Source organism: Caretta caretta, chromosome 5 (genome assembly GCF_965140235.1).
Source record: "Caretta caretta isolate rCarCar2 chromosome 5, rCarCar1.hap1, whole genome shotgun sequence".
Classification (NCBI taxonomy): Eukaryota; Metazoa; Chordata; order Testudines; family Cheloniidae; genus Caretta; species Caretta caretta.
The window spans coordinates 105,785,215-105,799,118 of record NC_134210.1 but is presented as its reverse complement, the minus strand read 5'-3'; positions in this window follow the sequence as shown (position 1 = coordinate 105,799,118).

Here is a 13,904-nt window from a genome sequence, read left to right as displayed (position 1 = left end):
TCACTTTCTCTGTATAAGTCATTTTATAGACCTACTCCCTTATTCATCTCTTTAATGACCAGTCTCAGTCTTTTTAATCTCTCCTCGTATGGAAGTTGTTCCATTCCTTTAATCGTTTTCATTGTGGTCTCTACATCTTTTTTTAGACAGAGCAATGAGAACTGCACACAGTATTCAAGGTGAGGGCATATTATGGATTTATAGAGCAGCATTATATTGTCTGTTTTATTGATCCCTTTCCTAATGGTTCCTAACAGTGTTAGCTTTTTTCACTGCACATTGAACGAATATTTTCAGAGAGCTATACACGATGCCGCCATGATTTCTTTCTTGAGTTGCAACCGTTCATTTAGACCATCATTTTGTATGTGGGGCTAGGTTTTCCAATGTGCATTACTTTGCACTTGTCAACCCTGAATTTCATCTGCCATTTTTTTGTTCAATCACCCACTTTAGTGAGATCCCTTTGAAACTCTTCACCATCAACTTTGGACTTCACTATGTTGAGTAATTTCATATCATTTGCAAATTTTGCCACCTCGCTGCTTATCCCCCTTTCCAGATTATTTATGAATATGTTGAACCACAGTGGTCCCAGTACAGATCCTTGGAAGACTTTGCTATTTACCTCTCTCCAATAAATTGGTTATTTCTACCCTTTGTTTTCTATCTTTTAGCCAGTTATTGCTCCATGAGAGGACCTTCCCTCTTATCCCGTGGCAGCTTAGGTTGCTTAAAGTACCTTTGGTGAAGAACCTTGCCAAAGGCTTTCTGAAAATCTGAAAGTATACTATATGGACTGGATGACCTTCGTCCATATAGTTGTTGACTCCCTCAAATAATTTTAATAGATCGGTGAGGCATGATTTCCCTTTCCACAGATGTGGTGATGAGGGAGCTTCAGCAGAGTTTCCTCCTCTCAGCGGGATGGCAGCCAAAGCCTGAGTCAGCGCTGCACTCCCAAAGTTCTGAGATCATCCTTCAATCCAGGGAAGGTGTTCCACCAAGTTGATACCAGAATAATTGATGTAAGCTTGCTCAGCGAGAACAGTTGCAGAAAAACAAGACAAGCCACACACTCTGACTGACAATACCCCTGAAGAATTCAGAACACACATGGTACTATTCTACAGCCATAGCTAACAAAAATATAATTAGCTCTTAGGCCTCCAACAATCCCTAGAGAGGGTATAGCTCTGAGTAACAGGCAGATGATTTTTTGTGTGCACGCGTATCAGGGATGGTTTCCAGGCACAAGTGAGCTGTAGCTCACGAAAGCTTATGCTCCAATAAATTGGTTAGTCTCTAAGGTGCCACAAGTACTCCTTTTCTTTTTGCGAATACAGACTAACATGGCTGTTACTCTGAAAGAAATGTACAAAGACTATTGGTTGCCTTTGGTTTACACTTTATTCTCTGGACTTCCTTTCTTAGGTTGATTGTCTATTTCAAAGACAGGTGATGGTTCAGGTGCCTTGAGCTATTTTGTCATCACCTCTGTGTGTGGTTACGTTTCTTCAGAATCCTTGTCTGATATGTTACTGCCTGCACTAACAATGCCAAGGGGCAGTGCAGTACTTTGTCACATCATTTTTGGTGCCCTAGGTAAACTATGTGAATTTCCCATATGGAAGCTGCAATTTAATCTGTCCCAGTCAGAGACAGAAGGAGTCTGTGAACCCTATTCCTCCTTTCCTCAACTGTTCAGATATTTCTCTTCAATTTTGCTTATACCTACATTGGGCCAAATGCTTCTATTTGGTCACTAGTGCAATTCCACTGAAATAATGGCATAGTAAAGGGGTAACAGAGTGGGATCTGGCCTCTGATCAGAAAGTAGAAGGACCCAAAGCAGTGCCTTTTTGCAGAAGACATTGTGGACATGTCAGTACTATGCAAGCTGCAACTTTAAACTAGTCCCAATTTTCAGTTACAATAATGCCCCATTCACCACTCTATTAGTGCCTCTTTACACAGAGAATGGTATACAGCGGCCTTAATGTAAATGAGAATCAAGCCCATTGTTTCCTACATAGAGCTGGGGAAAAATTTTCCAGTGGAAACTTTTTTTGGTGAAAAATGCAGATTTGGTGACAAACATTTTGTGAATTCATATCAATTTCACCATATATATATATATATATATAAAAACACTGAAACAAACACACACAACCCAAAAATTAAACGTGGTGTTTCAACATTTTCTATGTGAAACATTTTGATTTAAAACAACTTGGTTTTAAAATTTCCTTTTGTTGTATTACAAAACTAAAAATGAATGCTCCAAATTGAACTGAAATGTTTCAGTTCAGATCACACAGTTCCCCCCGTCCCCCTCCCCATTTGCTGAAAAATTAGTTTTCCTCATGGCCTGAAACAATTTTTATTCAATTTTTTTGGAATTGCCAGTGAACCAAAAAACCTATTCCTCACCCAGCTCTATTCCTATGCCCTAGGATAAATGCTTTGTATCAGTTACTGTAAAAGCTCTGAAATCTTTGTTTTATGTATACCTACCAGCATTTCCAGATTAGTTTTCCTTTGGGTTAGTGACAATATTACCTTGTGTAGTGGTTTAAGATTATTATATTTGTGATATAACAGTTTATGATGTTCTCTCTCCAATGATTTTGGTTTTAGTTTTCTCACTCAATGTTTTAAGATTATCTGAAAAAGAAAATAAATAGGCCTGTGTCCTATCTTGTTTTTTTAAGATGCACAAAAAGAGGACTGCATGCTTTTGTTTTCTTTTCTTTTCTTGTTTGCTGTTTTACATTAGAAATTGAGGTGTGGTCTACCTTGTTTTTCCAGGAAGACACTATATGGATGCCTGGAGACTTACTAGGAATATGATATCATAAATGCCAAGGAAGTGAAAGAAGAGCAATTGAGAGAGGAAGGGATTTTTAGTCAGACTGTATAAACACTATTTTTGTTTGTTTTTTTAACACTTGCTTGAGCCAAAACTTGACATACACTTCAGAAATAAAATTCAACACTGATGCTCCATTCATTATGAACTGAAAACGCTGCCACTCCACTTCTCTGGTCCTCCAAAGAGATTTCTAGCAAAGATGGGAAAGGCCAAACTTGATTACTTTTGTTTACATTAGGGAAATAAAAGATTAGAGGGGGGAAAGTGGTTTGGTTGGTTTTGGTTTTTAAAATTCAGACTCTCCCTATTTATCATTAAAAAGCAGAGGGGAAAGGCTCAAAACTTTCCTTGCCCCTTTGTGGGTCATTGTTAAGTATAACTGAACTAAAGGGCATCTTCTGAGCTATTTCAGCATGAAAGAAACACAAATAACTGAAAAAGGACTGTCCATCAGACCATCACAATCCCCAGCCAAATACATAATGGTTACGAAGCATCCATGGTTTGGAGTTGAAAGAACTGGAAGAATCTAGCCACAGTCTTAGACAGTGATGGAAACTGAAGACATTTTTAAGAGGCTATGAACTGGAATATCATGGGCTGTGTTTGTGTCCTGATATGGTTTCAGAATATTAAGAATTAATCTTTTCCTGAGAATCAGACACTGGAAAAGAGAACTGTACGTGTCACTAGAGGAATTTTTGATATCTGGACAAGATCAGCTCTATTCCAAGGGGAAATATCTTGAACTGTATATAATTAGATTTTTTTTTCTTTTAGCTCTGTTCCAATTATTGCATTTCAACTTTAGGGTGCTGAATTAGTTATGGACTTTTTTTATTGTTATTAACAAAGAATATGAGCACCACTGCTAATTCCTACAATAGGAGAAATGGGACAAATTGTTGGCACCTAATGAAATCTGTATACGCATAAGGAAACCCATTGAAGAAACAGTGACTTTGAAATAGCTGATTAATAGGTTGGTCAAGATGCTAGGGCTTGGGATAGCACCCTGTCTTGCTACTGGGGTCATTCAGCAGAGCAGAGAGTGACTGGATTGCATGGCCAGAACAATTTAAAAGAGCTTTCCAATGAAGTAATGGAATGAGAGAGTCTAAGTTTCCTGATTCTGTTACTCAAAGACAAGAAAGAGCAGCATATATCGGTTTACTTACACCCTGAAGTGAAAAGTGACTATGGGAAATTAAAACGTGCATCAGAGCAACAATTTAAACCGAAGGTATATGTACACACATGCATGCAAACACTCAATCACTGCAGCCAGGCTTCTTTCCTGCAAGGAAGCACAAACCTCTGGAAAGTATAAAGGATTTCAGGTGGAAGGCATACTGCTTGATGATGAAAACCTACCAAGATTGTGACCTTCCTACTGTAAAGGAAGCTAAGCCAAGGAAATTGCATTTACAGGTATTGTAATTTGCAAAAGATGCACCAACAGAGTGAAAAAAAAAAACACACCATCTCTGATTGAGGCAGAGGTTATGTAATCTAACCATGAATTTAAAGCAACCTTACTCAGCCACCTTCAAATTCTCCCATTTCATGTTGCCTTATTTACTTCCATTTGGTAGCTGTAAAATACAGCATTTTTCTCCCCCATGGAGATTCTTTTCCCCTGGAGAATGTGGGATTATAGAAAATTGAACCAGTTTTTAAGGCAATTGCCTTGTGAGAAATTCCCATGTGAGCAGATGAACAGGAGTTTAGGATGACTCAGACTGGCTCTGCATTTGATAGTACCGTGGCATTTTCACCTGCCTGATTATACAGCACCTCCAAGGAAAGCATTGTGGCTCCTTAATTGGTAGAATTTATGGCACCTTTATCCTCTGAGGATAGTTGCCCTCTTTGGCATTGACTGAAGCAGAGTTTTTAAAAGCAGCCACAGCTCAACTCAATAGAGCAATAAATCCTAAAATTAGGATAAGACATAGGTACAATGTGTTCTTGGTAGATTGGACAGGTGTTTCTTTTAGGAGTTTCAGTAGCTTATTACACAGAAATGGTCAATATTCAGTCTGACCTCTGCCACTGATCAGCTGTCTGCTCCTGGCACACTACTTCACTAATCTACCTCACCCTGATTGCTACCAGCATGCCCTAGAAAGTTCTGTTAACCCATTGTGAACTGAGATTTTCCTGTAGGAATCCTAGCAGTAAGTTCACAGAAGCTGTTCAGTGGATTTCAGGGAAAGTTTATATGCCGCTTTTTCCAAATCCAGAAAGTTCATAGTGTTGAAAATAGAGACCTGTCTAAGTCACACAATTCAGACCCAAACCTCAACCCCTCCAGCACTTCAATTGTTTGAACCCAGGTTTTCATTCAGGACCATCTCAAAGTAAGATACATATAAACTGTAAGATTAAGAGGAGGCATATCTGTAAACCAGGGGAGCTCAACTAAGTGAAGTTAGGCTTCTCTGAGCCCAGCCCAAGCAAGTATCTTGCCACAACAGATTTTTAAATTGAGTTCTAAAAGGCTCCCTTAAAAAACAATAGAAAAGGCTTTTCCCCCCCCACCCAAGTTTCAGTGGATCAGAAAGACTGTATTCACCACACCTGGAACAGCCCCTGTGGCCTTTCCTTTACTCAAAGATTGTAGGTAATTGTATCAGAATGGCGAGTTATCCACATGAACCTGGTATAACCTCTACCAAAATAAAAGTTAAATCAGCTCCAAATCTTTTTAACTGTTTCAATTTGAGATGTGCTGGAAAAACAAAAAAAGTTTTACCAGTACATTTTTCCCATGTGGACAAGGCCCGATTTAACCTTCTCCCTGACAATTTGTTGATGAGTTGATTACTCCTTTACAATCTTATCCTACATAAAAAAAAATTTAAAAAAAGTTACCTGCAATAGAATTTGACTCCTTTTGAAAATAAAAACGTAATTCCAAATCTGGATTTGCTGATAGTATTGAGTATTTCAGTATAAGTGCTAGCTAAGAATAGATTTTTCTTTCTAGGGAATAAGAGTATTTTGGTTTAGAAGCAAACATTGCAACTCCAAGTGATTAGTGGTTTACTAAGAAACAATTAAAAGGTCTTTACAAAAAAACAAAAACAAAAGTCACATGATAGTAATGGTCTAAATCACTACTATACAGCCCCTACTGCTGTACATTGTTTGGTACTATTACTATAGAATATCATGTAATTTTATAAGGGAAAAATTGGTATTTTGTCACATCCAGTGGAGCTATGGGGTCTAATTTGTCCCTGGGGTAACCTGAAGGTAATGGGAGTTACACCAGATATGAATTTCCTCCAGAAGATTCAATACCAAGTAGCAGGATGGGTGTTTTTTCCTGTAATAGTGATGCAAAAGTGTTGTTTCCTGTTTTGCCCTGTCTTCGCAGGAGTGAAAAACCTGTTCTCCCATGTCTAAATGCATATGGAATACAATCAATCTGCTTTGGCTGAGATCTTGAGACCCCAAGACTGGTCCTTACCTTTGTCTCCCTTCTGAATCTTGTCACATGCACACAAGCGCTCTTAGCTTTTTCTCATCCCTCTCACAGATACCCAGCCCACCTCCTAGAATAACTTTGGTCAGTAAGGGAAGAGAATATAATAAAAGTACCCTTTCCTCACCCCTTCAAAATACACCTAAAATATTCTTTTCTGGCTATTTTAATGGAGACAACAGGAACACCTGAATGTCAACTGTACATCCCAAGAAGCCAGCCACACAAGCCCTCCCCCCCCCCCCATTTTTTGTATGCCGAGGTCAATGAAGGAGTTAAAATGAACTTGATACCACATTCCGAGTTAGATTTGAAAAGCTTCTTTTTATTAAGGGACTGATTTTAGTGCTGAAGGGGGTGGGGCTGTGGCGGCTCCTCACTGAGCAGCCCGTATAATAGTGTTGGTAACTCATGTTCCATAGCGGGATTCCACAGTCTGCTCTAACTCAGCTCAGCTGTTGTTTTCCAATTTCTTTAGGGCCCACCTGCTGTCTGTACTAATTTAATAGACAGACAAGCAGGGGGTGGGGGTGGGAGGTGGTTAGCCAGAGTAGGGAGAAATCCGAAACAAATATTATTAAAATTAGACTGATGTGTGCAGTATTATATTTAGTGCCTAGAAAAAGCATAAACACATAGCTAATAATCTTAAGGTTTTATAATCTAACAAGCAATTATTAACTTCCTCCAGTAGGTGTCCTTTCCATTAGTACGATCCACAAATTTATTGGGAAAATTTGAGCTTCTATATCACCGCCACTATCCCTCCACTTTCCTAGTAACACATGGTGGTTTGATAATGACAATGGGGAAAACGTTACTCTCACATTAGCACTGCAGATCTCTTATGTGCAATGCAGATCCCTACTGCCTATTCTGCACAGGATCTCCACAAACGTCAGTAATCTGTGAGCAGAATTTGTGAATAATAGCTTCTTACAACTATATAGCACTTTTTCACCCCTAGATTCCAAAGACCTTTAAAAAGCTGAGCTGCATTGTGGATAGGGCACTAGCCTGAAAGTCCAAAGACCTGGCTGCTAGTCCTAGCTCTGACAATAACTTGCTGTTTAACCTTAGGCAAGTCACTTCATCTCTGTGGCTTGGTTTATCCTCCCACCCTGTGTGTGGAGTGTCCATTTAGAATGCAAGCATTTCAGGGCAGGGACTGTCTTTAACTGTGTGTTTTTGTAGTGCAGCCCTAGCATCATACCGCCCCCATCTCGATTTGAGCATCTGGACACTATTGTAATATAAATTGTTATAATAAATTGTGCTTCAAATCTCTCCACCTGTAAAATGGGGAACAAGGAGGTTAAGTGACTTATCTACAATCACACAGTGAATCAGAGGCAGGCCCAGTAATAAAACCCTGTCATGTGCCATATCCATTCAACATACTCCTCCAGGGTTAGCTACAGCTAGTTAACTTGTATTTGTAGAAGGGCTTCTACACCTTTGTGGGCAGATCTGCTTCACAATCAAACAAACTCTGTCAAATCTGATTTTCATTGTATTTGTTCTTTTACATCATTGTTTTCCAGAGTTTTTAATACCTTGCTAAGAGCTTGAGAATAAAAACAGTTCCCTCCAATTTTTCCGATTGTCTTTGTCCAGCATTGATTTCCCCATTTTGTCTCTTACGGAAAAGAAGCCTGGGAGGGCAAGAATCGTTTATTTTCTTGCTTGTCAAAACCATTAGCCATGGTATTGCAACAACATCAGGACAATTCTAGAAGAGAGGTTTGTTAAATAACCTCTACTGTCCCTTAACTGGCTTACTCCATGAAACAAAACAAATTTTACATGCATTCATAGTGGCCATTAGCTTTTTAAAAAGTTATTCTGTGATAAAGTGACATGTTTACAAAGAAACAGTATATCATTCACTTGATTCAAACATTTTTTAAGGTAGATCAAATCTGAGGTCTAAAACGGGGGAAGCTGTCCCCTTTAATCTATGACATACACCTTTTATAGTGAGTACCACTCACATATGATTAATACCACTGCGTGTTGTGAAACAGTGTACAGCAATATAGGGAATTTGCATCAGGTAACAGCATCTTAAACAATCATAACTATGAGCCAGCTCGGAGGGAAATTCCCTCCTCCACAAACATTTTTAACAAAACTAAGTTTGTTACAATTTCTCTATAAAGCGTTTTGATTAAAAAACAAAATGTTTCTCAACTTTCAGCAACCAAAAACTGAAACAGGTTAGTTGGATGACAATTTTCAGTAAAACTCAAAACTCTTGGCCAACTGGCCAAAATATTTTGGTCAGTTCCCAACAAAAAGAATGTTTTTAGAAAAATGTTTGGTAGCCAATAACTGATCAATTTAGGGGGGTTGGGGTTTTGTAATTTAATATTTAACTATTTAATCAAAACACGTATTTTCCACACAAATTTCTGTTTAAAAAAAGCCATTTTCCACACACAAAAAACAACCCACCAATCTCTGAATGAATTTATTGACCAACTCTACCAGCTGATGCTACCAGGGCTTAAGCAGTATTTCCCAATGAGATGAATGGGGAATTCTGATTGAAACCAGAATACATGCAATTGTCATTAACATATTATCTATTATCTGTATATAGTGCCAGCCACCCATAGGTAGGTGCTTGACAGTCAGAAATGAAGATTATAATCCCCTCATGAGAGTGTCTCAATCTAACTGGACAATGCAAAACGCTGGAAGAGGGATGGGCTGCAACAGAAGTGCTGTCACTGAACAGTGAAATTCCACAATTTTTGCTTTTTGGGGGGGCGCTTCCTGGTGTGTGTATAAGACAAACCTGCTAATTTGTCAGTAATTCATATTTGGTACAGAGGAGAAACAAAGGACTATGGTGTAATTTTACACTATGCCCTTACATGAAAGTATTAGTCATTTCTTGTCCAAATTTATCATCTAGCCCTTATGATTAAATACTTTTTAAAGCCCTTAGAAAAATGACCTGATCCAGAAATAATTAATCTCAAAGTAGTTATAAGGGGAAAAGATAAAATGATGAAATTGCTCAAGGGGTAGAGTTAAGGGTTATCCGAGGAGCCCTAGCTGCATTTTCTGACATTTGAATGTTTAAAGCAGGAGGGATTATGTTTAACCTTGCTCCTTCATTCCTAATGGTTGGGTTTTTAATATCTACTATATCTTGAAAATAAAACACTTTAAAAAGGTCCATTCTCTCAAACTTGAATCCAGCTGAACAAAGGTTTTTGTCTGGGAATTGTCATGATCTAGGGTTAAACTTCATTTTTGATGTAAGCCCATCAACTTCAACTAGTTTCTCCCAGGAACGAGCATGACCCAGGTTACTTTATACATATTTATTTGCCTGTCCAGCCAGCCAGCCACCCACCTTTTGATATAAATGTGCTGGTATTTTCCTTTTACAAACAATGAACCAAATCGAATGAAAAGTTGGGAGGCAAAGGAACAGAGTCTTCAGTCTTACATATACTTACTGCCGAAAGCTGATGAGTTCATTTCTAATGTATGGAAAAAGCCATTTACCTGTCATTTGGACTACTACATTTTCAGATCCTGTTAAACACAGTAATTAGACTGCAAATTGGCACCAAATGACAAATGTAGTGAAATTGCAGAGCTTGGCTTTTTTACAATGCTTTTCTGAAGATTCTCTCTCTTCTTCTTTACCATCAGTTTCCAGGATAATCATGCCTCCCTTTGCTGAAAATGATGACTGTACTTACGTATTGCCCTGTAGAAAGTGAACCTGCATGCCTCAGTGAATTCTATCATCATTTCACCCCCTAATGAGAGAGATTGTTTGCAGGCAGATGAAATTAAATTGTAAGCTCTATTGACTTCAACAACAGGTGCCATTTGTGCAAACCCAAAGGGAACCATTGAATTGTCAAAAAGATTTAACTCTTACTGACACAGTGGTATCAGATAATATCTACTTGGTGCTTGCATCTCACTGAGTTCTAGCACACATAAAAATTCACCATTTATATTCACAGCCATAATGTCCTGGGGGAAATGGCTAGAAAGGGCTGAATTAACTGCAAATGAAATGCCTACACTTACTGATTGCCAGGTTGTAGCTTGTCTATATGGGCTACAGCGAGGCATAGAAAGGGAGGGTAAGCAGAGAAAGCTTAATCGTGACAGCAACAAGAGTGTTAGAAAGAAAGTTTTCAAGTGGCTTATTATGCAATTCATCAGTGGTAAGAAAATGTACATAGTAAATCCTATTATGAAGAATTCCAATTATTGCTCACTTCCTCCCAAACCCTGAGTTAGAAAATGTGGGCAATATTAAATCTGCATTAGCAATTAAATCAGAATGCTCACCAACAATGTATACTAAAGAAGTCCATACAAAACCCAGCTCTCACCATTTTGGAATGAGCTTGCCAGGCTTGTGATGTTAACATCAACAATAATCAATTAATTAGTATTAGCTCAATGGTTGTTTTTAGTGTCAAGGTAAAACATTGCAATTCTTCAAATCAACACTCAGCAGAGAAGAATCCCCCCAATTCCTGTAATGAACAAATTAGGAACTGCTGCCTGATGCTCACAGTGTCACTCAGTTTCTTACAATTGTTTTTTCCTTCCCTGGTGTAAAGTCTTCCACTTGTTGATTCTGTCCTTGTCAGATAATGGGCCAGTCACTGCTATCTACCGGGAGAATCCTTTTGGTTTCTGCATATAATTTGATATTTCAGTGATATGAAGAACAATTAAATACTTAAGCATTACCTAACTTTAAAAGTCTCTTTTGAGATGAAATATATGCAAATGATAATGTCTATTATGGTTATAGTAAAATTCTTTAATTTTGACTTGAAAGCAGAGAGATTAAGAGAGCATGATGTATTTGATGCAGTGAAATAATCAAACCAACTTGGTATCACTTTTTGTGGCAATTTATCTTCTCTGCCTAAAGGAGAAAGATATTCCAGCTACAATAATAGATTTATGTAGTTTCTCCCAAATCTGTTTCTTTCAATTTAAATATTCAAATATGTGAAGTCCTTTAGTGGGTAGTAGCTTCAGGCATGTAACAGATAGGACAATTCTAGGAGATGAAGGTTAGAACAGTCCATTGTTGAATATGGTTACAAGCCAGTGCTTGTTCTCTCCAAACAGGTCCTCAAATTCACTTCATTGTGATATGGAGAAAAAGGGGAGAAATTTATGCCTTGTGATTTCATAAGTGGTATAAAGTCATGACTTCATAATGCATGTTTAAATAATCAGCTAGCAGGTTCTCTGCATAACAAGCATGTTTCACATTTTCCTGGAACTGTCGTTAAGTATGTATGAGTGCATATGTTAGGGCCGAGCACTAGGATCTGTGCGGACACTACAGTTAGAGGCATTGTCTGCTGCCTTCTGGAGGCAGAGTGACCACGAAGTCGAGATACTGAATTGCAAGTGGGGTGTGTCGTACCTGGTGAGATAATGCCAGTTTTATGCTAGTAAGAAGTAAAGTGCGTTAACATCTTTGACATTTAATGATGTCGCTTTCAGTTTGAACACGTTGCACAGATATTGAATCCATACATCAAGTACTGTGGAGCTTTCTGTTTTAATAAAAATAAATAAATAAATACAGACACTTCTTTTCTTGAGAAGGAATAAAAGGAATCAGGACCCCCACCTAGTAGGTGTGCTTCCATTTCATCAGTTTTGCTATTCTGTGTGTGCTTCCCTGTGTCTCGGAAAATCTTATTTCACTCTCCTATTCTTATCTGCCACTTTTCTTATTTTCAGATCAAACTGCACATTACCCTGCCAGGCTGGTTATTCTAAAATAAATGCTACATTCAACATATTACGTCTGTTTATAAATCCAGCTGGAGATTGCTTGGGTTACATCTTTTTCAGAGGAAGTTGCTGCTATTTCCCTCTCCCTACTCCATCACTCTGTTCCCCCCAGCCAATCATCAAGGCCAGTGGGAAAATAAAGGAGAAAATGTCTGACATTTGATCAAAACACTGGAGAAAATGGCAGGGAATTTTCTTGTTTTTTCCCGAATCACTGTGGGTTAATATGAAATAGCACAAGTAGGTGCAGCGGGGGTGGGGGTAGAAGCACCAGTTTAACAAATTAAAAGTGAGGCCTCTCTGTGAGTCTACAACAAGCCCCTTGGGGCACGTCTACACTACAGCTAGGAGCGAGCCTCCCAGCCCAGGCAGAGACTTGCGCTAGCAGGGCTTGTGCTCCCACTCTGAAAATAACACTATGGATGTTGTGGTACCAAGGTGGACGGTCAGGTTGGCCACCCAAGCTCAGCCAGCCAGAGCCTCAGCTGGTGCCTCAATCTCCACATTGCTATTTTTAGCATGAGCCCACTAGAGCAAGTAGCAAGCTTGCTGTCAGCTATAGCTCTCACGCACCATAAGAGCCAGGTCCCATTGCAAAGGTAGATTCTGGGTTATCTTTTCACATACTTTTATGCTGGTGCAACTCCACCAACTTCAGTGAATTTACACTGGATTTACACCACTGTAGTGAGATGAAAAGCAGGGTTGGATTCCAGCGGTCAAGCAGAGGCCTTACAATTCCACAGCACCTCACCATCGGGCAGCAGCTTGGAGCCCCACTGAAAAAGAAGGGGTGGGGAGGCGCATGGAAGAGGGTGTGCGCATTGTGCGTACCCTGCTTGGTAAACATCTGCCCTGCCTCCTGAGAATGTTTAGGAGGAACTTTACCTGCTTCTGAAAACTATTTTTTCTGTTATTTATAAGTATAAAATATAAAACTACAGGTGCCCATCCCAGTCTCAGTTTATCCTACTAAGATAGGAAACTTATATTGGGCCTCTGTCCCGCATCTTGAGACAGACACCCACTAGCTAATGAAGATAAAATAAGCCCAAACCTCACAACTTTTTGGCCCTTTGCAGCATGTCCAGTGGGATAACCTATCCAGACCAAAGTTCCAATGTTCTCCCAGAGAATGCCATGATGACAGATTCCTCATCTCTATGGAGGGGATTTCAGTTTGAGAGCCTCTGCAGATCTCAGCTGTATATTGTACATGAAGAGAAGTGACCGCTCTCAGGTAACTCAGTCCTAAACCATTTAGGACTTCATAGAGAGGGGGAGTTCTGGGTGCCACAGAAAGGGCAGCTTGACCCCACGTCCTTCCTGATAAGAATTGTGTTGAAGTGGCTGATATGTGCATTTTCAAAGAGCAGGATGTGCCCCAGGAATGTCTTTTGGGGCCTCACGGCTGCAAACTCTGGAAAAACCCGCACCTGGTTAATCAATAATCAGAAGGAACCTCTTGCTTGACTATTGAATCTGCTTACTTAAGTTTTCTTTAAGGGACATGTCATTCTATTACTAAAGTATAAATAAGAGGGAAAAGTTTGAGGTAGTTGGACTTGTTTTTGGACTCTCCCTCTGGATACATCTTGCAGTCTCCACCGGCAGACAGAAGATTTGGCCACTGGAAGCCTGTCGCTATGCCACTCGAGAGCCACATTCAGCTTTGGTAATTATCAAGGGTTGGGGATGTTTTACTAACCTGTTGCGGACACA